Raw genomic sequence first — 27,681 nt, forward strand, 5'->3', positions numbered from 1 at the left:
AGTCTGAGGTCTGTATTATAGAATCCTTGGAGATCTGGGTTTGACCTTGTATAGTCACAATAAATCAAGGGTCTGCATTAAATAACCACCACAGAATACTATATTTCGCTGAATATTGGTCATAATGGGCTTTGCTGTATTTGATTATTTATCATTGACATAACAATTTTTTATGTATTGAATTATCTATGCATACCTCCCAGCAGTCCCTGTTTTGGTAGGTTGTCCTAATCTTTGGACCCAGACATGGAAGTGAGAGTATTTTGAGAAAGAGGGTATGACATTGTAAGAATGTGGGTGTGCGAATTTTGGCGTGGTTTGGGCATATAATGGGAGGGTGTTATTGTATCACAATTTTGCTTTTTAAAAATGTTGGGAGGTGTGGCCTAAGACAAACCACGCCCACATCTGAAAACGCACTCAGGATGGCCGCTGTTCTGCCCAAGGACAAAATTATCTGTTTTACTAATGCATATATGTTAATTTTTGTATAAGAAGATATTTTATTTATCTTAATTTTTTTACTATTTTTATTTTCCTAGTTTTTTTACATTATTATTAAAAGTGGAACGGGAAGTCTGAGTGCTGACCTCGCCAGGACGGTGCAGGAGCATACGTGCAAACCGATGAATGCATCTGCTCCCGGACTAGCCTGTCAAAGTGGTAAGTCCATCCTTACTGCAGTCAACTGGGGAGCTGAGCATCCGTCAGCGGCTCCGGCGAAAATGTATTGCTAAATTGCGACGAGAGAAGATTTTGTAAATAGGCCCCTAATTACAGCAGTAGGATGCCTTATTGAATTCAATACTATACCTTATATATTCCATGTACAGCGCTGCTGAATATGTTGGTGCTTTATAATTAAAGTCTAATAATAAAAATACCTAACTCAAAATACAATAATACGCTACTGAAAACAAAACACTAAACTTACTCAATGCAATAAGGAACCGTCCTATCAATATAAATTAATTTACAATATTATGCCATAGGTTGACATAGGTTACCTTGTTATAGCTGTGGGGTTTTATGCTTCTGCACTGCAATCATCATCATCATCTATTTATAAAGCGCCACTAATTCCGTAACGCTGTACAGAGAACTCATTCACATCACTCATGGGTCAATAGGAGAAGCCCAGCCACTTATCCATTCCTCAGGAGGATACAGCCTGTCAGGATGAAGGATTTGTTCCAAATTCAGCCTATCACTGTGAATTCTGTCCGCTGCTTACACTCCTGTGAATGCTATTTTAGTGCGCGGATTTAGAGACTTTTTCTTAATCCCAGCAGTATACTGACCTCTAGTGATAAAGCAGAGTAATGCAAGTACAGGTGTGGGATTTAGTTTATAGAACATTAGGCCTGATTCATTAAGGAACGCCTACTGAGCGCAACCTGTGATTGGTTTAAAACACACGTATTTTGGCTTTGCGCACGCCCGAATTCATCAAGGCTCGGATCTCAAGATACGTGCGCTGCTGAATTCAGGTGTAGGTTTGTTCATCTCTACTACACAGGAGACTGCAGGATACGTCCAATACCTATATGGATTATAAATTGGAACACACATAAAATAAAAATATATATAATCAATGCAACCTGTTAATAATAAAAGCATTAATGACCAAACAGTAAAAAAAAAATAAAAAAAATATTACTATAATATAATATAATATTATATATATTGTATATTATAAGATTATTTTTTTTGCAAACACATGTAATAGCATGCATATGCGACTGTCATCACCAGTGATCAGGACTTAGACTAACCCTGTAGCTGGAGCAAGGGAGCCGGTAGAAAAACAAGCAACTCTGAGTTTGATTCGGACCTGGCTGCGTGCGCTTGAGTTTGAGACACCCTTACTGTACACTGACTACAGCAAAACACTCTTTCCCGCCCCGTTCACTGCCTGAAATCGTAGGATGTAGTAAGTGTCCTTTGCGCACGAAGACAGAGCAATCAGGGTTGCGTTTACTGGCCCATGTCCCGGTTCTGGGCATGTGCAAAGTGATTTTTTGCACCATAAGCTCAAAATCAGTGCCTTGATGAATTAGGCCCATAGTGTATCTGGATAATACATTTTTATCTGTAATCTGGAGCACCATGCATACGTTGTTTAGAAGCGCTCCTCACGGTGACTGTAAAAAGAGGCACCTGATGAGCACACCTCTGTGTATGACTCACAAAACAGCGGACAGATTTACTTTCTGTCCGTTTTGTTTTTCTGCAATGTCTGGATCAGGGGCAGACCTAGACTTTATGTTTAGGGGGGGGGGGGGCGATTTTGCATAATCACGCCCCTCCTTTACTCTGATTGGCTGGCCAGCATTAAACCCAGCCTTCGGCTCACAATTGGCACGCCCCCTCCCGTTGTGATCGACGGCTGGAACCACTCTGAGTGGCTGGCCCGCATTTATCCCTGCCTTCCGCTCACGATTAGCCCTGTCCCCTCCCGTATTGATCGGCGGCTGGGATATAGCTTTCTGCTGCTAAGTGGGTCGATTACCCCAAACCCCCCCCCCCCCCCCTGGATCCGCCACTGGTCTGGATAGCTGGTTTCCAGCTGAGGCTAACGATACGAGTCTCCCGGGGTCCTGAGATGCTCCTGCCTCTGCTCCCCTCACTTCTGCACCCGTCCAAAGACAGCCTGAGGTCAGCAATGTCTCCTGGGATCTCCTTGAATAGGGCGACCTACGAAATATCCTCAGTACCAGGGGAACGGGGTTCATTTACGAAATGCCACCCAAAACTGAATTTAAAATTTTGTCCCAGCTTGTGCAGATGTGCCTAGATCTCTACTGGGAAGCACTGGAGGAGTTTTCAGATGGGAGGAATTTGGTGTAGTTTGATGGAGTGAAGGTCTCCCCACTGATATACAGAAGAGGAGCACCCGTGTGCAGTATAGAAACAATATTTAATTTTGAATAGCAAAATTATAGTAATGAGGGAAAGGAGTGGAAATCTTTCAAGTATAAACTGTGGGGGCCATAGTAATTAAAAAGATTGGGAGCAGGGCGAGCAAGAGGAACTTCGAGCCCCAGTATAGTAACTTCTTGGGGCCCCTTCCATAGCCACCAAAGGGCTCCTCCCACTACCCAGGCAGCCACAGGTCTCGATACTTTGTATCTCCTCCCCCCTCTCGGCCCCCTGCTTTGGCAACATTGCCATCCTAATGGTCCCAGTATAACAGACAAGGGGTCAACAATGCGCAAAAACGGGACTGAAAAATGGGTCAGTGACCCCATAGCCATCTGCAACGTTGCACTTATGAGCTTCGTGGCAACGTAGTAATTTGCAGAACACTAATGCATTTTTTCGATACACAAACGCAAGTTAAATGCGTTGAGGTCAATGGAGTGACCAACAATGATCTTCCAAATTCAGGTAAAAATGAGAGTTTACCACCACATGTCCATGTTTGCATTAGACTTGTGTTTTTTAACTGCCGTTTAAACTTACACTTGTAAACATGTTCTCCCTGTTATAGGTGAACACAGTCAGGTGGTCCAGCCCCGGGTCTGGTGAGGATTTGGGAGGCGCAAGATACCCGTTTCATTTTTTATTTATTTTTATATATTTTTTTACACTACACTCTACATGAGGACTGTCTTTGTAGTGAGTAGTCCTGCAGATCCATGAATGGGTCCCATTAAAAGAGACGTAGGTAAAGACAGTATAAGTGTACATGTAAACACAGTCCCCATGTCCCCACGCTCTCATGACGTTTAAGCAATATATTTTAGCAAACATCTGGAAACTTTATTCAACTGAATGGGGGAGGAAGGCTTTGATGTGAAGTCTACAGTGCGCTTTCTAAATATTTTTCTGCTTTTCCACACTTGTTTGCAGGCGGCTAGTCTTGGCGGTGAAGAGGAGGCGTGGACCTTGATGTGCCCTAGGCAGACCGTCCCTATAGTTACACTGATACACACACAGTTACACTGACACTCACATTATTGACGCATTAATACATGTTATCACAAGATGGAATTGGGGTTACCGTCTTCTATGGTAGACGGCTGCACTTCATACACAGCAGCCAAGGATATCACAAGTCCGGTGCTTTGGTTTAAGTAGCCGCAGCCAGTTTTTTTCACCAGCAACAAAACACAACAAAACATAAACAAAAGACCTAGCCTGTTTAATTTCTAACTAATACACAGGACCACCCTCTCTGAAGTGAAGGACCTAGTGTCCCACACACACACACACACACACACACACACACACACACACACACACACACACACACAAAACAACAGCACTTACTGGTCACACATTGCAGTGTCTCTCAGCAGGCATCCACCTGCTCCCCAGATTATGAGAGGGAATGAACTGCCTAGCAGTTTTTAGCAGCTCCTCCTCAGGTTCAACTCCTAATTACCAGCAGAGTGTCTGGTATGTTGGAAGTCCTGGAATGGGCCTGATGAATGGAGCCCGCCCTTCCCTCTCCATTCATAACCCCAAGGACCCTTACACCAGCTTTTCCTACAGCCGAAAACACTCTGTGGGAAGCGCCTTCCCAAATACATACATAATTACACTGATACACACATTATTGATGCACTAATACATATCACATTGTTACACTGATACAAACACATTATTACACCGATGCATGCATACGTTGAGGGCCTTAACTTAAAATGTTAGTGCCTGGGGCAAGAAAGAAAATGGCTACCCTCCCTGGCCTTCATTTTTAACCAAATTAACCTAAAATTTCATAAACTGTGCCCCCCTTCAGCATTGCGCCCTAGCCGGTTGCCCCTCTCGCACAGCCCTAGGTACAGCTCTGCATACATTGTTACACTAACATATTCATACATTATCTGCAGTTAATGCATTCCAGGCTCACACAGCTCTCAGTGCACACTGCTGCCACCGTGAGGAGGGCACAAGGTACTACATGGCAGGGGTGGCAAATACTGTACTTTGCTGTCACGAGTCCTTAAAAAAAAGTGCAAAATCTCGGCAACATGTGAGTAACAGCTAATAAATGATTTTCTAATTATTAATAATTTTTCTGACATCCAAGAGAAAAGCAAGCTAATACTTTACTACACGATTAGGCAGTTGGTCTTTGTAGCGCTATAATAATAGTCCCTACACCTTAGAATAAATATCCACACGCATAATAAAGAACATGACTTATGTATTTTGTTTTGTCGGCACATCCTCACTTTCAAGCCATTGATTGTCATTTCCTAACATCAGGTATTGCAAAATCTCACATAGTTCCGCACAGATCGTAAAGATTCTTTCATGCGTGAACCTATTGCTTAGTCACTGCAGGATAATGTCACCATTGTAGTGACAATCTATCACTGCTAGCGTGTCAAAATGTATTACAGTCTAAAAATAATGCTGCATCACAACACAAGTTCATAGAGTTCTATTATAGGTGAAGTGGCTAATTATAACATATTGGACAGTTGCACAATCGTTGCCCAGTCAAACTTATTGCAAATAGGTCCCAGTGAGCGTGGGACCTTTCTGTATATTCCAATGTGCCGGGGAGATATTGTTTATTTATTGTAAATGATGGATCATTATTGTAACGCTTGTTTATCATCATCATCATCACTTATTTATATAGCGCCAACATATTCCGTAGCGCTTTACAATTAGGGACAAACGTAATAAACAAGCTGGGTAAAACAGACAAAGAGATGAGAAGGCCCTGCTCGCAAGCTTACAATCTATGGGACAATGGGAGATTGACACATGAGGTTAAGTCTACATTTTGCATTTTGGCCAAGCCAGACTGCAAAGGTAAAAGGGACTCATAAGCTAAATGATCCCGTCACACAACAATGTTGGCCAGGGGGTAGTTGTCTTGTGTGAAATTGTGTAACTGGCTAAAGGTAGCGAGGTTAAGAGGGTGGCTGAGGAATATTATAAGCTTGTCTGAAGAGGTGGGTTTTCAGAGAACGCTTGAAAGTTTGTAGACCAGAGGAGAGTCTTACTGTGCGAGGGAGAGAATTCCATAGAGTGGGTGCAGCCCGAAAAAAGTCCTGTAACCGGGAATGGGAGGATGTAATGAGGGTGGATGAGAGACGCAGATCTTGTGTTTAAACACTTGTGGTGGGAATATGCTGTGTGTTCTACTGAAAATAAACCCAAAAGAATATTTAAGAACTTTGATTATAACGGAGGTTAATCAGGCACAAAATATGTGGTGTGGGGACTCTTTGGCTTGAGAACCGAACCAGTACCCATGCTGGTTATAAGCTACATCGTAGTATGACTATAATCTTTTAGTAATGACAGGAAATTACTACCACGCTGGTACAACTGGAAACCATTTTCATCATCATCACCTATTTATATAGCGCCACTAATTCTGCAGCGCTGTACAGAGAACTCACTCACATCGTTTTGACTGTATACTAAATATTAGGCAATTTGTTAACTACTAAATATTGTTTCAATGGACAATAATTGAGTAAATCACTTTAAAATGAACCTTATTTTTTAACTGAGGTCAGGAGCCAAACAAACGGTTTTAGATAAAGCTTTTTAATAACTAGAGCAGATTTACATATAGTAGATTCTCCTGTTACCTTCAGACGCGGCATCAGTCTGTACGGCTCTCATTGCAGAATTTATACAGAAAGATATGGGCTTGTACGTGCAGCCATAAATGAATGGACAGGCAACTTTCATGGATACAGTAAATAATTATTCATTTAAATGAGCCAACACACTAACATTTTAACATTATAGATCATTCTTGAGGTCACGGCATCTAACATCCAACAAGGGATCCCGTAAATAAAACTTTAGAAAGTTTATTAGTTATGTATAAACCATTATACACACAGTGTTACACTGATACATACAGACATTGTTACACTGATACATAATTACACTGATACATACATTGCTACACTGATACATACAGACATTGTTACACTGATACATACACAGTTACACTGATTCATACACACATTGTTACACTGATACATAATTACACTGATACACACATTGCTACACTGATACATACAGACATTGTTACACTGATTCATACAGACATTGTTACACTGATACATACACACATTGTTACACTGATACATAATTACACTGATACACACATTGTTTCACTGATACATACACACATTGTTACACTGATACAGACATTGTTACACTGATACATACAGACATTGTTACACTGATACATAATTACACTGATACATACACACATTGTTACATAATTACACTGATACACACATTGTTACACTGATACATACACACATTGTTACACTGATACATACACACATTGTTACACTGATACATACACACATTGTTACACTGATACATAATTACACTGATACACACATTGTTACACTGATACATACAGACATTGTTACACTGATACATAATTACACTGATACACACATTATTGATGCACTAATACATATACACAATGTTACACTGATAAATACACACATTGTTACATTGATGCATACAAATCATTACACTGATGCATGCATACATTCTTACACTAACATATTCATACATAATATCTGCAGTTAATGCTATTCAGCCTTCTCAGAGCTTCGTACAACAGGCACACACAGCTCTCAGTGCACACTGCTGCCACCATGAGGAGGGCACAGGGTACTGTGTGCCAGGGAGGGGGGCAAATGTTGTAGTTTGTTTTGACGAGTCCTTAAAAAAAAGTGTAAGATCTCGGCAACATGTGAGTAACAGCGATTTTCTGATTATTTTTTTTTTTTCTGACATCCAAGGGATAAGTAAGCCAATTAGCTTACACTTCACTACACGTTGAAGCAACTGGGCTTTGTAGCCGCTATAATGATAGTCCCTACACCTTAGAATAAATATCCAGGCACATAATAAAAAACATGACTTATGTATTTTGTTTTGCCAGCACATCCTCACTTTCAAGCCATTGTCATTTCCTAACATCAGGTATTGCAAATCTCACATAGTTCCACACAGATCGTTAAGATTCTTTCATGCGTTAACCTATTGCTTAGTCCCTGCAGGATAATGTCACCATTGTAGTGACAATCAATCACTGTTAGCGTGTGAAAGTGTATTACAGACTAGAAGTAATGCTGCAGGTTAAGAGTAGCAGGGGTCAAGATTATCTTAATTTAATCTGGTAATCTGTATGAAAAGTGAAACCTCCTTACATTAAAATTCTCTCTGTGGCCTCCACCTTCTCTGACAACACCTACGGATTAATAGTTTTATATAATCTCATTTAAAGAAAGATGCTCACTTGAAGTTAGTAAAGCTGGGTACACACTACAGAATTTTCCACCAACTTTTTATGCCGAGCGATTTTACATACGATCGATGTTCCGATCGCCCGGTCCATGGACTGCATACACACTAACCTTGTTTAGGACAATAAAGGGAAGAGCGGACGTCCCTTTAGCGACTTTTTACAGCCATGTTGTCGTGAGCAATGATTGTAATTTCGTACTCACTGTTGTGGATTGGTCGGAAGTTTATACACACTACACAACGGAAATCGAGATTGGAACGAAAATATTAAACGGTACGACCAACCAAATGAGGCGACAATCGTCCATTTGGGCAGACTTTCGACCATCGTGTTACTGCACACACTGACCCGACTTTTGAACGAGCGGTCGTATGTCGGCTGTTTGAGCCGATTATTGGACAAAAACCGTGTAGTGTGTACCCAGCTTTAGGACACACATTATATTGGAGAACTGCACAAATATTTACTTCCAAAATTCCTCAATTTTCAAATGCTTTGCAGAAATATTAGTTTAGTTGCCACATAAATCAGGGGAAGTTATTTAGGGGGTATTTTTTTACTAAACTGCAGGTTTGATAAAGTGGAGATGTTGCCTATAGCAACCAATCAGATTCTAGCTGTCATTTCGTAGAATGTACTAAATAAATGATAACTAGAATCTTATTGGTTGCTATAGGCAACATCTCCACTTTTTCATTACATTACTGTTTCTCTGAGTAACCAGTTAAAATAATGCATTTGATCAAAGAAAAGCAGGAAGGAGCTGTGGGCCCCAGGTGGATACTCGGAGGGCCACATGAAGCCGGCAGTCTGCCTGATGCCTGTCACATTGTGGAATTTCTGCTGCATAATAGTTGAGCTAGCGAATAATTAGAATGTCCACTAGGTGGCACTGCAATGCCTTTTGTTATCAGCCAGCCTATCTAGCAGAGGATGGGCAGGTAGATGTAATGCATATTTGTCACGCCCACGGTTCTGTGACCCATAAACCTTGAAAGAATGAACACAGTAGTTTATAAAGGTCACTGCACAAAGGGTGTGTAAAGAAAAGATAAATTTACACACCCTCTCCAGGTTTTTTTTTTTTCCCTGGACTGCCGATAAAAGAATTACATGTAGGAAAATGCCTGCAATCAGGAAAATAAATACTGTTTATGTGACCGCTTGCTTGGCTAATTATTAGTCATGGAGAGATGCGTTATCTTTCAAGGATAGTGATGAAAGAGCTGTCGTGACACTACAAGCACCAGCAGGGTTTGTGCTTTGTGATTTAAATGTCTCATTCATACTTGCTTACTTTTGAAGGCAGCTGTCCGAGAGGGGGTCCGTCGAGGGGGGCGTGACCGCGCGTGGTGCGCCGTTAGGCTCCGCCCCTTTCAATCGTAGCCAATCTCAGCAGGGGGCGGGGCCACAATGCCGCACTTTGCCCCGTCCCCACCATCTTCAACAACGGCGACAGCTGAATCCGGGATTTTTGCCTGCTCTCTCGGGAGTCCGGGAGAACTCCCAAAAATCCGGGAGTCTCCTGGACATTCCGGGAGAGTAGGCAAACTATGGTCTCATTTTCAGAGATTGATTTTATGTAATCAAGAATCCTAATGACATTTTCTAATCTAATTTGTTTTATTTTGTTTGGTTCTGATGAATGCAGCTTTTCAGTGTTGCACTTTCCAGCTTAAATATTGACGTTATCAATCAATGCAATTCTTTAAAAACAGTTGCTGCAAATAGGTGCATGAACGTACCTGGCCCTCTGCCCGGTCTCATAGTGGGCTACCTTGGGTTGGATCACTGGGCCACCTGCAATTTTTTTTCTTTAAAGTAGGCTGCTGAGTCGAGTCTTGCCCCACCCTGGGCTGAAATTTGCCAGCCCTCCCCTGCCACCGACATGGGCGAGAACAATGCCCCCAATAAAAACTGCTTGTCCTGCCTTTCAACGATTCACAAGTTCCCTGATCAATGTCTGAAAACCTTTACTGCTCTAAGGTCAGAGATCAATTGTTAAAACCTATAAATAATAAATATTTTATGGTCTTTAAAAAATGTCAAGTAAAATTATACCTATAAAATTATCCTTATAAACTTTTAAAACGGGTAAAACAGGTATTTTATAGAACGTCTAAATTTCTGAGATGCTTTGCTTAGAAGATATTTCTAGCGAAGACAAACATGAATTCAGTAGACTAGTGTCCCCATTTTCTATGTGATTTTACCTGGCTATGGCATGCCAGCATGGTACCGCTATGTATGCCCAGTTTTACTGAACATAAATAACTGTTTTCTGTTGTGAATTTCCCCTTTACTATAAATACTGTAAATAAATCGTAAAATATCCTTTATAATTTGCAGTATTGAAAGTAAATTTGTCACAGCTTCCCTTATCCCAAATGCCTTCAGTGATCACATGACCTGGCATTAAGAGAGAAGTTATAGCATCGTGTCAAACTCATGATGTCTGCATTATGTAATTCTTGTTTATCATATAATGAAAACAACATAGATAGTGCAATTCATTGTCCCGTGATCATTTCAGACCCCCTCCGTTGTCACAACACAGCAATGTATTATTTATGTTGTCAATGGAGACGTCCTCTTAATTGTTTTTTTCTTTGCAGATCCCTATTCCATAAAAATCAGTTGACTTGCTAACATTGGTTTTAATGTTTCTGCTGTCTTATGGTTGGTAAGCCACATTGACACTCATCAGCATCTCCGTAGCACTAAGTGTTAACTGTACTGAACATCCACATCGAAACAGATTATACAATCTGTACAAGAAGCCTCAAATAAATGCGTGCACTAAAATACAGGTAACACGTCTATTTTTGGATGTAAAGCAGCCCCAATCCTTTCACTTTGAATTGTTTTCTCATATCAAAAAGAGTCAAACAAGCAATGCACACTCAAATCGCTAAATCCCTACTGCAACCACACAAAAATCTAATACACACAGGCAGAGGAATTTATATTGCTGTTTTTGAATTTAAAATAGGTGTTGTGACAAGGGTCTGATTAAGGGTTCAGGACCCCCTAGGCTAATACGCCATAAATGCCAACTTTCAAAACTTCTCTCCTGGGACATCCCGAGGGAGAAGTCATGTAACAGGGGGTGGTGGGGGGGGGGGGGGGCGTAATGCTGCCTCACTATAAAATGCAGAAATTCACGGCATTGAACAGTGGGGGTGGGGCTTAATCGCATCATTAAGCCCCACCCCCACTGTTCAATGCCGTGAATTTCAGCGAATCTGGGAGACTTGCCTACTCTTCCAGGAGTCCGAGAGGATTCCCCAAAATTCGGGAGCCTCCCGGAATTCCGGGAGAGTAGACAAGTATGTAATAGGCTACTAGGGCCCCTTTGCCTTCCACGTTAGTACAATATGCGGTAGGTAAATGATCTTCCCCACCAATGTTTATGTCTCAATGTTTTCAAAACCCAGCCCCACTTGGCATTTTAAAAGGGTCATGGATATTATTGTCACTTTTTTTCATTAGAATCCGAGCTCCATAGCAGAATGGAGGCATGAAGAAGTGCTGCTGAGGGTGAAGGGGGAGATGGCCGTCATCCTTGTCTCTCCTACTCGCTTATCCTCAAGCGCCCGGCCAAGGATGACTCGAAATCTTCAGCCATATGAATACATCAAGATTAAACCTTACTAAAATCTTACTACATTTATCTTTCATGTTTTATTTTTTACTTTGGAGAGCAGCTGTTCTCTTATATTCTAAAAAAAATTCAACTTATACCTCTCCCTGCCACAATATTGCAGGCTCTGACCTCATGGCCCGGAACGCGAAGAGGAATGGGCGTATGCACGTAGTCAGTGTACAGTATTGGCTTATTGCTGGACTGTACTATCGATGCATAACATCTACTAGTGGCCTATTAATGGACTGTACTATCGATGTATAACATCTATTAGTGGCCTATTACTGGACTGTACTATCGATGTATAACATCTATTAGTGGCCTATTACTGGACTGTACTATCGATGAATAACATCTACTAGTGGCCTATTACTGGACTATACTGTCGATGAATAACATCTACTAGTGGCCTATTACTGAACTATACTATTGATGTATAACATCTACTAGTGGCCTATTACTGAACTATATACTATTGATGTATAACATCTACTAGTGGCCTATTACTAAACTATACTATTGATGTATAACATCTACTAGTGGCCTATTACTGAATTATACTATTGATGTAAAACATCTACTTGTGGCCTATTACTGGACTTTACTATCAATGTATAACATCTACTAGCGGCCTATTACTGGATTATTACTGCCATAGAGCTACTACTGGCATATTACTACACCCATACAGCTACTATTGGTATATAATTACTGCTAGCAAATTACTGGGCTACTGATGACATATAACCTGGTGGTAATTTAGGAAGGGCATTGAGGGGAATACAATTTAATACTTCATCTCAGACAACAGCATTGTTGGAATCACTACTGAGTGTGTGATATGACACAAAGAAAACATAAAACATGTCTGCAAAGAAATCCCTCAAGATTCCAGTTTTGTTTACAATAAAACAATTCAGTATTCATAGTAGCACACGATAAACTGCATCGCTGCCATCTATGCCCGCAGGTAAACCAGGGTGAACTGGGGACATAGTCCCTTGTGTAACGAAAAGCTAGGGAGACTAAACAGCGACAAACCTGATGGAAAATAAAAAAGTTTAAAGCTAAATTAATACACACACACATCAAAAATATTACTATGTAGTGTTGCATAATATGATTGGTTCTATATATTGTAGAGCTGCACAACATTGTTAATTGTTTTTTCCCCACGTCAACAGATTTTCAATTAATCTTCTCTATTTATATGTGATCAAAGTACCAAAGACTCCACCTACCGCAAGCCAATCACATGCCAACTAGCGCTGGAAACCACTTGTGATTGGCTAATGATATTCCCGATCAATTTATTCTTCTGCCATTCTGTGCCAAGGCTCCAAGTGAACAGATTGTCTCGTCTAATATGGGGTTTCACCAGCCCTGATCGTGGTATTTCCCTCCACTTGTCACTTCACCACTGGAAATTCCGCGAGGGGGGGAGGGGGGGGAAAGATAAAGTATGATTTAGTTGCAGAACATCAGAATTAAAACTGAAGTGATTGCTCCCACTGCAATGATGGATGATTTTATGACTGAGAAACAAACATTAATTCAAAACTCAGCTAAGACAAAAACAAACCTCATAATACTCTTGAATTTTCCTATGGGAAAGTAAATAATGATTGCATTAATATAGTCTAAGATTGCACATTGGTAATACACATTATGGAAATTTAAACGGTAATATTTTGGCACTATATAAATAAATGTTAATAATAATAATAATAATAATAATTAAAAATTGTAAGTTATTTGGTAACTTATTTAAAGTTAGTATTAGTGGAATCTATATTGTCTTAAAGGAGACCAGTCAATCACCAGAAAATATCATTGGTAGTTACTATTGATTACACCAAGATGTGGATGAGAAACATTTATAGATTTCAGACCTAAGGGATTGATTTATTAAAACCTTCTAAAAAGGAAATGTGGATGTGTTGCCCATAGCAACCAATAAGATTCTAGCTATCGTTCTCTAGAATGTTCAAGATAAATGATAGCTAGAATCTGATTGGTTGCTATGGGCTATAGGCAACACATCCACATGGGACAAGTCTGATTCAGGTTGGTGCCACCTAGGACAACCGCGAGATGTGGAGCGACCAATCAGGTGGCTGTGATGCCGGGAGAGATAGGATCAGTGAAACCCACAAAGCGGGAGAGACAGTGACCAAACCCTGCTTGTAGAGCACTGTAATCTAAACTATCCCTTATAAAGATATAGGGCCTGAGTTATTAAGGAAAGTAAGGCAAAAAAAGGTGTAAATGTTCTCTGGGACAAACCATGTTACAATGCAAGGGGTGCAAATTAGTTTATTATTTTTCACATAAGTTAAATGCCGTCTGTTTTTTCATAAAGCACACAAATACTTGAAAGCTTTATTTTTACACTGAAATTTAAAGTTGATCTAGAACATGCCCTATCCCAACTACATAACTATCCCCACATTTTAAAATTACCTCCCCCTCCAATGCAAAATGGTTTTGCCCAGGTATAAAGTTACTCTTTTTTTAAGCTTTGTACTCCTTAATGACTCAGGCCCAGTTGGCAAGTATGTGGTACTTACTGAGGTACTTTTCCTCATTGGCTTCAGGGAGATCCCAGGGGAGGTGGGTGTAGGGGGGCGGGGCGGGGCTTGACAAATCGCATCATGTTGGCTCCGCCCCCTAAATGATTGTCACATTTTTGCCCAATTACAGCAAGGGGCTAAGAAGACACAATATTTGTGTCATTAAGCCCCCCCGCCTCACCCCCAACTTATCTATTACCGGGGCTAGAACCGGGAGGTTGCTCTGCTTTCCCGGAAGCCTGGGAGGTCTCCCAGAGATGCGGGAGTCTCCCGGACATTCCGGGAGAGTAGGCAACTATGCAGCTAATGAATCTCTAGAGACTGAAGTGTCTTTTACATTTCTGTCTCCATTACTGAAGCCATGTTGTCTTACCTCTCAGTCTTTGATTAAATCTTGGTCTCCATGAAAATGGCCACCTCCATAGGTATCAACACATGAACATAGGACACAATTTCTGAACTGCCACAGATAGCGAAGCCAACCACGTCTTGTACTGGCTCAGCATCAGGGAGAATGCCAGACTCTTCAGGGAGTGAGGGAGATCACCCCTATTTCAGGGAGTCCCCCTAACATTCAGGGAGAGTTGGCACTTATGATGTACCACACCCTACGTATGTTCCAAAGGAGGGTATTTTCTTTAATAAGTTGGGGAACCACCAAATTTGTGTCATAATTGGTGGTTTTTAAAACAGCAATGACATTTCCTGATGACAATGTGTTAAACAACATAAAAAAATTAACTTTTGAAATGTTCCTTTCAGCTGTCTAAAGCAGCAGTATTAGGAACCATAGATACAGGAATTATGGAGGGGATGGTGGCAAAGCTCAAATAGAAACTAACTACAAAAATAATAACAACATTTAAGGAACAACTAACTAGCATTAAATATAGGCAGTTTTTGTGTAATATGCCAGTTGTAAATGTCAATTTTAAATTCCGATAGACTTATCCACTTTAAGAAATGGAGATTTATTTTTGGTTTTAACATTACTAAATGCTACTCTGAAAGGTACCACACTGATATGTTTTTAAAAATAAATACATAAAAGCTTGTAAATTGGCCAATGTTCTCTGGCACAACAAAAAAATTGCTATATTCACAGAATGCTTTATTACTACTAATTTTCCAAGCTTGAAAACTGTGTGTTTTGTTTTGTTTTGTTTTGTTTTGAGCGTTCCTCCGCTGAATAATACCCAGAGGAGATGAAAAACAAACGTCGCCTGACTTTTCAAAAGCTTTACAGCATATTTGTAAACTTGCATTAGTGTTTTGCATGATAGAGCTGCATGAAACCAAATAAGATAATAATTCAGAGGAAATGTTTTTAGTGGAGACAGATGATGGCCACACTACAGCGCAAACTGTGTAATGGTCCGGGGTCCAGAGGGTGAGAATAATGCAAGATATTTATGGGCAAAGTTTTACTGGGGTAAGTACCTATTATATTTGTTTTGTTGGTATGCATTTAAGTAGCCAGTGTACCAGAAGACTTAAGCTGCTAGCTCAAATTACAGTCAAAAAAGAGCATTGCAATATTCAAGGGGGTAGGCCAACAGGTAGCCAATCACAGCATCAGAAATTATACAGTGCCAGAACTAACCTGTAGCCAATCAGAGCATTAGAATGTTCACAGAGATAGACCAACCGGTAGCCAGTCACAGCATCAGAAATTATACAGTGCCAGAACTAACCTGTAGCCAATCAGAGCATTAGAATGTTCACAGAGATAGACAAACCAGTAGCCAATCACAGCATCAGAAATTATACAGTGCCGGACCCAATTTGTAGCCAATGAGAGCATTAGACTGTTCACCGGGATAGACCAACCTGTATTCAATTAAAACCTTGGAATGGTTACAGTGCAAATACTATCAGACTCTGCGTAATAAAAAAGAGTTTGATACATTTATATAATGTTACAAAGAGCATACATCTAGCTTGTTTCATCTAGTATTTATCATTTTGTAATTGCAATCCTTTCTTACAGACATAGTATATGTGAAGAACGACTTATAGACCTATACCAGCTACGTTACCGAAGAAAGCCGATAGCTGATAGCTGGGCTGAGGAGACATACCGATCAGTGGAAGAACGGATAATGGAGACCAACAGAAGCACCCACCCAGGGTGCCTCTCCCTGCCGGATCACCGAGGGCCGTTGCCGAGTCAACAACTGCATGCATAGCTAGAATCACACCAGAGACACGCCCTGACCGTGTAACTATGGGGTTTCCTATTAAATATGGGGGACACGCGGCCAGGGGCAGATCAGGAAAATTGGAGACCAGCCGTGATATCCCTCTAGTCCCAATTTGGCATGTCCCCAAGTGCCAAACAAGGACCAGTTGGTATTTACCATTCCAGTAGCAACGTAAACATATGACTGACGCTTGTTGGGGAGGGGGGCCAACGGGGTTAACAGAAAGGAGCATTGTTTATCACCGTTATTTGGGTGGACTCTAGAACAGACTATAACCACTTTGCACTGTTGAGTTATGACTTGTTAATAACCTGTTCGGTATGCAATAAAATCCAGTAGCACCCAGGGCCGTCTTTCCCATTGGGCACAATGGGCAGGTGCCCGGGGGCCCTGCAGCCCAGGGGGGGCCCGTTGGAGGCAGCAAAAAAAAAAAAAAAAACTGAAAAAAAAAAAAGAAGACAATTCTTACCTTGCGGTCAGCTGGCGATCCGGCTCCCTCCCTGGTCTCCACATCCGTGTGGCGCTAGCAGTGCATGTTGGGCGTGACATCATCACGCCCGCCCGACATCCATTGCAGAGCGCGACGGAGGTGGAGACCAGGGAGGGAGCCGGATCGCCAGCTGACCGCAAGGTAAGTATTGTCTTTTTTTTTTCCAGGTTTTTCTTTTTTGCTGCCTCCGACGGGCCCCCCTGGGCTGCAGGGCCCATATATATAATCATTATTTTTTTTTGTATATATAGGGGCCCCGGTGCACTGCTGTGCCCGGGGGCCCAAGATGTTCTTAAGAGGGCCCTGGTAGCACCCATCCATGATTCTGGACTTCCTTCAGATGGGACATCCTGTCATCCTACCTTTTTTTCTGAGCAATTGTAAAATTTTACTGAGCATTTCCTAATTCTAGTACATTGAAAACCTCCTAATGGCCCAGATTTTGGAGGGACTGTCCCAACTCTCAGACCCCAAAGGGATAGGTCCAAGCACAATTTGGGTGAATTAAATGTGGTTTGGATGGACAGCAACATGGTTTGGAAACATCACCCCTTCATACATCTCAAATCTCATATCAAAATACTCTCCCTCCCGCCCTCTTAGATCTACCTCTGACCTGCACCTTGTCTCCTCTCTGTTAACCACATCTCACCCCCGCCTACAAGACTTCTCCCGTGCTGCTCCCCACTTATGGTATTCCCTACCACGCCCAATCAGGCTTTCTCACAGCCTTCAAATATTTAGACGCTCTTTGAAAACTCTTCTCTTTTTTTATTTTTGTTTAAACTGTTTATTTTGGAACAGCATTAACAGTTCACATGAGTTTACAAGCATACGAATAGTTCAACAGCATATTGCACTAGGTACAAAATTTTCAATCGAGCATCTGTAATGTGCGTATTGTCGCTAACCAATAACGATTGTCGAACCTCGATTTGTGTTTCCAACGCACAAAGATTTATTCGCAATAAGTGGAAAAAAATATGCTCAAGCGATGTAATAGTAAATACAGCCGTTACTTAACGCAGGCGCTCTGGATCCAGTGCAGTCATTCAATCCTGAAGTCTGGGGACAAGAAGTCTGCACTCTGGATCACAAGCTGCTGCTTATATACACAATCAAGTACAGTAATACAATGAAGATGGTATGGCTTGCATCTATTGGTCCGGGTCTCAGGAATGTCCAAGGGGTCGTCAATCATTGGCTGGTTCATCCTAAGGAATCCAAAGGAGGGGGTCATCTCTGCAGGGGGTATGCTCTGCTCTTCCCGCCAGAATTCCTTACTCTTAAGTAGTTCATAATTCCCTATCATTCATAACTTGCGTATGCACTCTGCAATTCCCTCGCAGAGCGCACCAAACAGTAGGATATGTAACAAGGTTCATTATGATACCACTCATGATGTTATTCCTTTAACCCGTTCTGTGTATTTCACTAATATGCATGTAACTCTGATATAACATATAAATACTACTATATTTCGACATAACTGACTATGTGTTGCAACTACCAATAATGTGTACTATTTTATAAGTATGCGTGTTTGTGCAAATGTATGGTAAAAGACCAATTACTGTTGCTGCCACGTGTAGTGGATGCGTACGCCCTTTCACGCCGTAGCGTGCCCTTGTACGACATAGCGTACCGTACGCATCTTTTCAGACAAAGACAACCAAGTTTGCTAGACTTTAATTGAAATGACTTTATCCAATTTGCTGACTTCGACAGTTCCACCCTTTGATAGTGTAATAAACTATCACCCAATCACCGTTTCAAGTTCAGGATTATACAATACTTCTTCACAGACCATGATCTCGGTATCTGGTACCACCCTTTCAGTCTCTTTCTCAGTGTTACTCTTATGAGACCGTTTTCCACACTTCAACACAGTAGGAACACATTTGACAACTAAACCAATTGCTAAGATGACACCCAGTATAAGGAGAAGGAGCTTACCTACACTCGCAATCATTTCCTGTACCCACTCCCCCAGACCAGAGAACCATTTTGCTGGGTTCAACCATGAGAACCAACCCGCCACCTTTTCCCCGACCTCATATAACGAAGAATTATGGCTCTTTCGAAATTCCCATTTCAGCTGCAAAATTTCATCCATCTTCCGGTCTATAACCTCTTTAGGGTCTTCCGTATTATTAGTAATGTACGTGCAACATTTGACACCGAACTGGGTGGCCAGTGTCACACAGTACCCACCAGTAATAGAGGTGAGATAATTTAGTACCAGTCTATGTTGCACCAACTCCTTCTTGTACGCTTGTAGCTCCCTTCCAGTATACCTGAAAGTGTCATCATACATCTCGGTGATATTATCTATTAATTTAGCTAGGTCTTGGATATACTTAAAGTTTAATGTTCCCCGAGCGGTCCTGGTGAGATCTAGAGCAACCATAACTTGGAAACCAGCAGTTTCACTAATCAATTTTGTAGCTATGGGTTCCTCACCAGGAATCATATTTCTCTTGCCACGGTGTTCATACTGTGTGTGTATGTATGGTGGTGATGTAGTCTTGTGAATATCTACCATTTCTTCATGAGTAATAGTCATGATTTCAGGAACCAGTTTAGCTAAGAAACACAAGCCCTTGGAACTCGGAGTCACCCAGGAATAAGCTTTCCTCCCACAAACAAAATACACATCATCAGGGAGAACATAAGGAACAGTATGCCCATGAATTATATCACACAGAGTTTTGATAAAACTACCCATGCCTAGTGTCTCCATCTGCTCTAGACACGTGTCGGCATTAATGATATTTTCACATTTATCTGTAGAGACTTTTCCAATAGATACCTTCTTATGTTTGGTTATACGCCCTAACTTGTGACTTCCATCAGCATTCCTGCCTAGTAGTGACCTTGTGGGTCTCTCTCTAAAATGAGTGTGGCGAGCCATTGTCTGATCTGATAGGTCAGCCTCCCAATTCTCCAGGCGCTTTGCATGAGATATGTTTAGGCACAGCAACGATCTGCCTATGGAGTATTGTCGAAGCGTCAGACTAGGGGACCTAGTGTTATTGTACCTCCCTTCTATGGGCCTCCCACCCCTTAATTCGAGTACTTCGGATATGTTTAGCGGGAATGGCACTAGTCCTATGTTATGCTGCCCTTGAGGCACGTGAGAGCACACCCAACACTCAGTTTGGCTTAGCACCTTACCCACCAGGGAGTGATAATCCTCCAATGGATGCCCGCCTATATTCAGAGTACTGGTGGACTGGCATCGTTGGATGCATCTCTCGTCAACTAGGGAGTTGCAGAACTTGCAGATACAATACTCATCAGACAATAGCCCCTCACACTGCCTCCGAGTTCCTGAGCTAGCAGACCTTTTCATAACCCCTGGACCAAGTTTGATAATGTGCTGCTCAGGATATCCTATTAACTTTTCTTCGGCCTCCATTTCATCCGCATCACTCCCAGAACTCTCCTCCATCCTCCATTCTCCTTCACAAAAATAGAATGTCCTAGAAAAAGTAAAAACAAGGAAAATCCTGGAACAAAAGAAAAACAAAAACCGCCACTCCATCGCTGGAAAGATAGTTCTGAGGCAACGTCTCTGGTTCAGGTGTCTTAACTGCAGGCTTTAGGTCTCCCGGAACAGGCTCACAAGTGACAGCTCTATGTCGTCGGTCTGAGTCTTGTCTTGCACTTTCTCCGGATTATGGACTCTCCTGCAGTGGGTGGAATGGACCCAAGTGTCTCTCTCTGCAACCTTCAGTGATGTAGTACTGGTCAGCAGCACTTGGTACGGGCCTTCCCAACGGTCTGTTAAACAACCTGAACGTAAGAAATTGCGGATCATAACATAGTCTCCAGGTTCAACATCATGACAGTTCGTTTCTGGCATACCAGGTGACAGCATTTTTAGTTTTTGTTGTTGTTGTTTCAGCTGTCTACTCATTCTTATAAGATATTGTACAGTCACTTCATTATTACACTTTAAGTCGTCTTGTGGACTCACGATCAAATGAGGTTGTCGTCCGAACAGTATCTCAAAGGGGGACAGATTAAGAGGAGGTCTAGGAGTGGTTCGAATGCTGTGGAGGACCAACGGCAAAGCCTCAGGCCATGCCAACCCAGTTTCAGCCATTATCTTACCTAGTTTGTTCTTGATAGTACCGTTTACTCTCTCCACCTTACCACTGGCTTGTGGTCGGTAAGGGGTGTGAAGTCTGCTACTGATTCCCATGAGTTTACACATATTTTGGAAGACATCACCAGTAAAATGGGTACCCCTATCACTTTCAATGATTCTAGGGATACCGAACCTACACACAAAGTCTTGTACAATTTTCTTTGCAGTGAACACAGCAGTATTAGTGGCTGCCGGATATGCTTCTACCCAACCGGAAAACACATCAATACACACTAACACATACTTCAGATTCCTGCACGGTGGTAGTTGGATATAGTCAATTTGTATTACCTGAAAAGGTCCGTCTGTAGGAGGGATGTGGGATGGCTCAGTTGGAATAGTTTTCCCAACATTTTTCCTCAAACAAGTAAGACATGACATTGCTTTCTTACCAGCTTGAGAGGAAAATCCGGGAGCACACCAGTATGCTCTCACCAGTTTGCACATACCTTCTTTACCCAGGTGAGTCAGGCCGTGTGCTGCTTCAGCCAGGCTTGGATAGTATGTTCGGGGAGCTACAGGCTTACCTTGTCCATCCCTCCAGAGTCCTGAGGACTCTTGACCACATCCCTTCGCCTTCCAGACCGCCTTCTCCTGCAGGGAACACAAATCTTGCATTTCAATTAATTTCTGCGTGTCTAATGTCTGAAAAACCATCATAGTCTCGGTCGATACAGTCATAGGTTGCCCTGCTGCCCATTTAGCAGCTTCGTCTGCCCTGTTGTTGCCCAATGACACTGGGTCTTCTTCAAAGGTATGGGCTTTGCACTTTATGACGGCTACTGTTCTGGGTAACTGTATCGCTGTCAGAAGTCCTTTTATGTGTTGTGAGTGTGCCACTGGTGTACCTGCTGCTGTCGTAAAGTTTCTAAGACGCCAAAGGGCCCCAAAATCATGCACTACCCCGAAGGCGTACCTAGAGTCAGTATATATGTTGGCTGATTTACCCTCTGCCAATTCACACGCTCTCCTTAGTGCTACTAGTTCCGCCACCTGGGCTGAGTGAGGTGGACCAAGGGGTTCAGCTTCTACCACATCCTGATCGTCTACAACAGCGTAACCAGTACATAGCTCTCCTGTCTCTGTCTGTCTATGGCAACTTCCGTCTGTATAAAACGTAAAATCTACATTTTCTAAGGGGGTGTCACGTATGTCGGGCCTTGCAGTAAAGGTCTGATTCAGGTGTTCCATACAGTCATGCGTGTCAGTATTCTTGCCTAACTCATCATCAACCAGGGTCTCCTCACCTCCCACCCTTTGTGTCTCTTGAGACACATACGGAAGGTATGTAGCTGGATTTAGGGTGCTACATCGTTTGATGGTGATGTTTGAGGGTGCCATCAGGGCTAGTTCCCACTTTGTGAATCTAGCTGAAGAAACATGTCTGGTTTGGGCTGAATTTAACAGAGCTGATACAGCATGGGGTGTATAGATGGTTGAATTATGTCCTAATACTACATCCTCGCTCTTACTTACTAGAAGGGCCGTTGCTGCTACACTTCTGAGACATGTTGGGAGTGACCTTGCCACATTGTCTAATTGTGCACTGTAGTATGCTACCGGTCTGCTAGCGTCACCATGTTTCTGTGTGAGGACACCTGCTGCACAGCCATCAGCTTCTGTACAAAATAGCTCAAAAGGCTTTTCATAATCAGGTATTCCCAATGCAGGTGCTCTTGTCAGACTATCTTTAAGATTAAAGAACGCTTGCTCCGACTCTTCTGTGTGTATGACACGTTCTGGTTTTGAGGAAGAGACTAGCTCCTGCAATGGTAATGCCAGAATAGAAAAACCTGGGATCCAGGACCTACAGTATCCACACATCCCCAAGAAAGTACGAATCTGCTTCTGGCTCTGCGGCAGGGTCATGTGTTGTATGGCCTCAATTCTGTCGGTTGTCAGGTGTCTTAGCCCCTTAGTGAGGCAGTGTCCTAAGTATTTGACCTTAGTCTGACATGGCTGTAATTTATCCTTTGCCACCTTGTGCCCTGTTTGTGAAAGATGAAGCAACAACAATTTAGTATCATGTAAACATGACATAAAAGAATCAGAGCACAACAACAAATCGTCCACATATTGAATTAGAACAGACCCATTGTGGGGTTGAAAGGATTGCAAACAGTCATGTAAGGCTTGGGAGAAAATACTGGGGCTGTCAATGAACCCCTGGGGTAGTCTGGTCCATGTGTATTGCACTCCCCTGTAGGAGAATGCAAAAAGGTATTGGCAGTCAGGGTGAAGAGGGACTGAAAAGAAAGCAGAACATAGACCAATGACAGTAAAATGACTGGCAGACGGTGGAATCTGCATGAGGATGACAGCTGGATTCGGCACTACGGGGAATTGGCTCTCAACAACTTTGTTAATTCCCCTTAAGTCCTGGACTAATCTATAGCCCCTCCCCCCACTCTTCTTCACAGGGAAAATGGGACTATTTGCTGTACTGGCTGTACGAATTAAAATCCCTTGTTGTAACAGCCTCTCAATAACAGGATATACCCCTAGTTCCACCTCCGGTTTTAATGGATACTGTGGGATTTTTGGAGCTATCCTACCACTTTTTAGATTGACCATGACAGGGGCTACGTTTGCCATCAGTCCAGTGTCCTGTCCATCTCTGGTCCATAGGGAACCTGGTATTTCCAGCAACATCCCTTTTACTTGAGATGGACTTTGTTCTATAACAGGAGAGTGTAACATTAACCTTGGAGGGGTGTCCAATATGTCCTGTACCTCATGTGCAACCCTCTCGGGTATATCTAGGAACACACCATCTGAAGTACAGTATATGACACATCCCATTTTACATAACAAGTCTCTCCCTAGCAAGTTAGTAGGAGCCGCTGCAGCCAAGAGAAACGAATGCTTAGTATGCAGAGGCCCGATAGTAACTTCGGCGGGTTTAGTTAGAGGATAATGTAACACTTTTCCCGTCACCCCCATAGCTGGAATAGTTTTGCTGGTCACCTGTAGATTGAAAGGAGAGGTTATCACAGATCGGGCCGCCCCTGTATCTACAAGAAAAGTTTGTTTCCTGCCAGCTATGTCAACTATCATTGTTGGTTCTTCACTCTGACTCTCAGTTAACCTCACTGGCTGTAGACTACAGGTATGACCTGACCCCTAGCGCTGACTATTGATTTCCCGCGCAGCATTTGCTGCCGTAATATGCGCGGGTAGATGTGAGTCTTCTAGTCTATGTGAATCCTTTCTTGGAGGATATCTATGTGACCCACCCCTATGTGTATTGAGTCTTTCTTTATTACAATCTCTCCTGTAATGTCCTTCCTCGTTACAGTTGAAACACCTGATCACTTTAGGTTTCCTGTTATATGGGTTGTATGCTGGTGGTCGTGTATGCACCCCTTCTAGAGCCTGTATACTTACCGTCATTAACCTATCACTTTTCTCTTCCCTTTTTCTAAAAAGGTTCTTGTCATGCTCCACAGCAGACTCCCTAAGGAAGTCTACCGTGACGCCTCTCCAATTAGGTAATGTGGTTTGTACTCTCGTCTTTAAATTTTCCCTAAGGCCATCCATCAGTACCCCTACAGCTACCTCTCTGTGATGTGGGTCCTCACTTATGTTGGATATCCCAGTAAATCGTGCAATCGCTGTTATAGCTCTAGCAAAGTAATCTGAGGCAGTTTCACTATCCTTTTGTTTAATGGTGAAAATCTTACTCCAATTTACTACTACTGGAAAACAGATGGCTAAGTGTTTGACAATTTGTTCTATATTCCGTTGGTTAATCTCATCAGTCAGGGTGTCATCTTCCTCCAACAAACAATCTCCAATAAATTTTTGTATGTTAGTATTGGGAGGAAGACACGCCCTCAACACTACCCGCCAATCCTTACTGGTTGGTTCATGAGCATTCCCTAAGTCTTTAACAAATTTCTGACATTTAGCTAACTCTTTTCTAGGATCTGGGAATTCAGTCATAATGGAACGTAATTCTGATCTAGTCCAGGGACAATGCATTGTAACATTTCTTAAAGGAACTATACCATCCTTATCTGGTTTCCCATTGGGAACTGATATTGTGCGGACCGGGAACACACCCTCTGGTACACTAACTTCAGGGGACGCTACAGGATTTACAGGCCCTAGATTTAGAACACTTTCACTCCTAGTGATCACGCTACTCTCACCTATCTCAGCCATTTTCTCATACTTGCGTTGAGCCTCTAGTACATTAACAGCATGGGCAATGGCCGAAATCACAGTGGGTTCATCTTCGTTTTCAGATACACTTGATTGAAACTGATTTAAAACAGGGTACAACTTAGTAATTTTTCTATTTTCAGTTTTAACAACGGCTGTACTTACCCCTCCCGCCACATAAGGTGGCGGGGGGCGCGCTTGCGCTGAGTTCGCCACGCTTCTCAATGGTTACATCCGCCTTGCGCGCGCTTTTCACCACGCCTATTTCCGGTTTGCATTCGCTGCTCTGCAACGTATTACCTTCCATTTGCCACAATTTTAAACAATCATTATGTCTATTTCTCTTTTTCGTTGACTTGATCAACCATATTCTATCTTTTACAGTATTCAGTACCTCTGCATTAAAACTCCCTATTGTTGGGAAAGGCCTATCACAAGCTTTGGTCATCCCGACCCACGTGTCACAATACACAGTTGCATATGCACCATACTTCTTACACATGAGAAACCTCGCTGAACCAATAGGGCCTTCCTTAGGCAGTACACTGACCATCTCTAGCGTATGCTTAGCACCCATGTTGAACAATATACCTTCTACCCGGAACACAGACACACCGCAATGCTCTGTTCCTTCCGGCCAAATGTGAAATACAGACACACCGCAATGCTCTGTTCTTTCCACCTAATAATTTCAACTCTGTTGCTATACTCACCGCTAGAGATCTATAATCCTCGGTGAACGTATTTCCTTTAGCCGCGCTCACTCGCTTTTCCCTAATACAGAAATATCACTGTGGGCCCCAAGGGCTATCAGCTCCTCGATACCCTGGCTAAACCACAAAATCTGCTGAGTTTATTATCGCTGGGAGCGCAAAGTCGATACAATCAACCTGCCTTTCCAGTATAATTCCTCCTAGCTGCTTCACCAATTCGCACTCACGGTGCGACCGGATCGCACTGCCTACCAATACTAATTATTAGCAAACCTTGCGATCTATTGGTAGCGCTTTGCGAAAACCCAGTTTTCGCATTCGGTATACCTGCCCTGTATACCGTCCTTCAGTTGGGCAATCCGCCTCGTCAGACAGCAACTGAGCACCTCAACAATAAAACAGTGTATCTACGTTACAACATCACACACTATACACCTTTTCTGCGCAGAAAATCAAAAGTTCCCAACAATAGTAATAATGTCTCAGAGGCTTTCACAAGTAATTATACTATGCATGTATAATAACTATCAACACGATTGTTTAACCACGTGGCAAGTTTACCGGAAGTTCGCGTACGCACAGCAGGAAGTACACATACGCTAAACAATGCAATACAGTTAAAACGCACAATGACAGAAAAAAGAAACAGTTTTCTCTTTTGTCCCTAGGTTCTAGTTAGCGTGCCCTAGATAATGCAAAACGGACATTCGGTTTCGCAACACAGAGTAAAATTCAGGTTTTGAACACCATGCGTTCTTACCCGTTTATGACGCGTCTCCACCCTTTGTTGAGGAACCGAAATCCGTTGGTCTTGCGTATCATCGGCAACGAAACCTCCAAAGCTCACGAGCCCCCAAATTGTAATGTGCGTATTGTCGCTAACCAATAACGATTGTCGAACCTCGATTTGTGTTTCCAACGCACAAAGATTTATTCGCAATAAGTGGAAAAAAATATGCTCAAGCGATGTAATAGTAAATACAGCCGTTACTTAACGCAGGCGCTCTGGATCCAGTGCAGTCATTCAATCCTGAAGTCTGGGGACAAGAAGTCTGCACTCTGGATCACAAGCTGCTGCTTATATTCACAATCAAGTACAGTAATACAATGAAGATGGTATGGCTTGCATCTATTGGTCCGGGTCTCAGGAATGTCCAAGGGGTCGTCAATCATTGGCTGGTTCATCCTAAGGAATCCAAAGGAGGGGGTCATCTCTGCAGGGGGTATGCTCTGCTCTTCCCGCCAGAATTCCTTACTCTTAAGTAGTTCATAATTCCCTATCATTCATAACTTGCGTATGCACTCTGCGATTCCCTCGCAGAGCGCACCAAACAGTAGGATATGTAACAAGGTTCATTATGATACCACTCATGATGTTATTCCTTTAACCCGTTCTGTGTATTTCACTAATATGCATGTAACTCTGATATAACATATAAATACTACTATATTTCGACATAACTGAC

The 27,681-nt window shown here is 42.3% G+C and overlaps 1 long non-coding RNA gene across 1 annotated transcript in view; it reads right to left on the minus strand.

Moving 5' to 3' along the window:
• Positions 1–685: 685 nt before the first annotated feature.
• LOC142100191 (uncharacterized) overlaps positions 686–27,681 on the minus strand; it is a 39,636-nt gene continuing 12,640 nt past the window's right edge. Inside the window, exons 2-3 of the long non-coding RNA XR_012678760.1 lie at positions 13,154–13,332; positions 686–1,543 (exon numbers count right to left, since the gene is read on the minus strand). This is a non-coding gene — a long non-coding RNA (uncharacterized LOC142100191). The remainder of the gene's footprint in view (positions 1,544–13,153; positions 13,333–27,681) is intronic.

Source organism: Mixophyes fleayi, chromosome 8, assembly GCF_038048845.1.
Source record: "Mixophyes fleayi isolate aMixFle1 chromosome 8, aMixFle1.hap1, whole genome shotgun sequence".
NCBI classification, from domain to species: Eukaryota; Metazoa; Chordata; class Amphibia; order Anura; family Limnodynastidae; genus Mixophyes; species Mixophyes fleayi.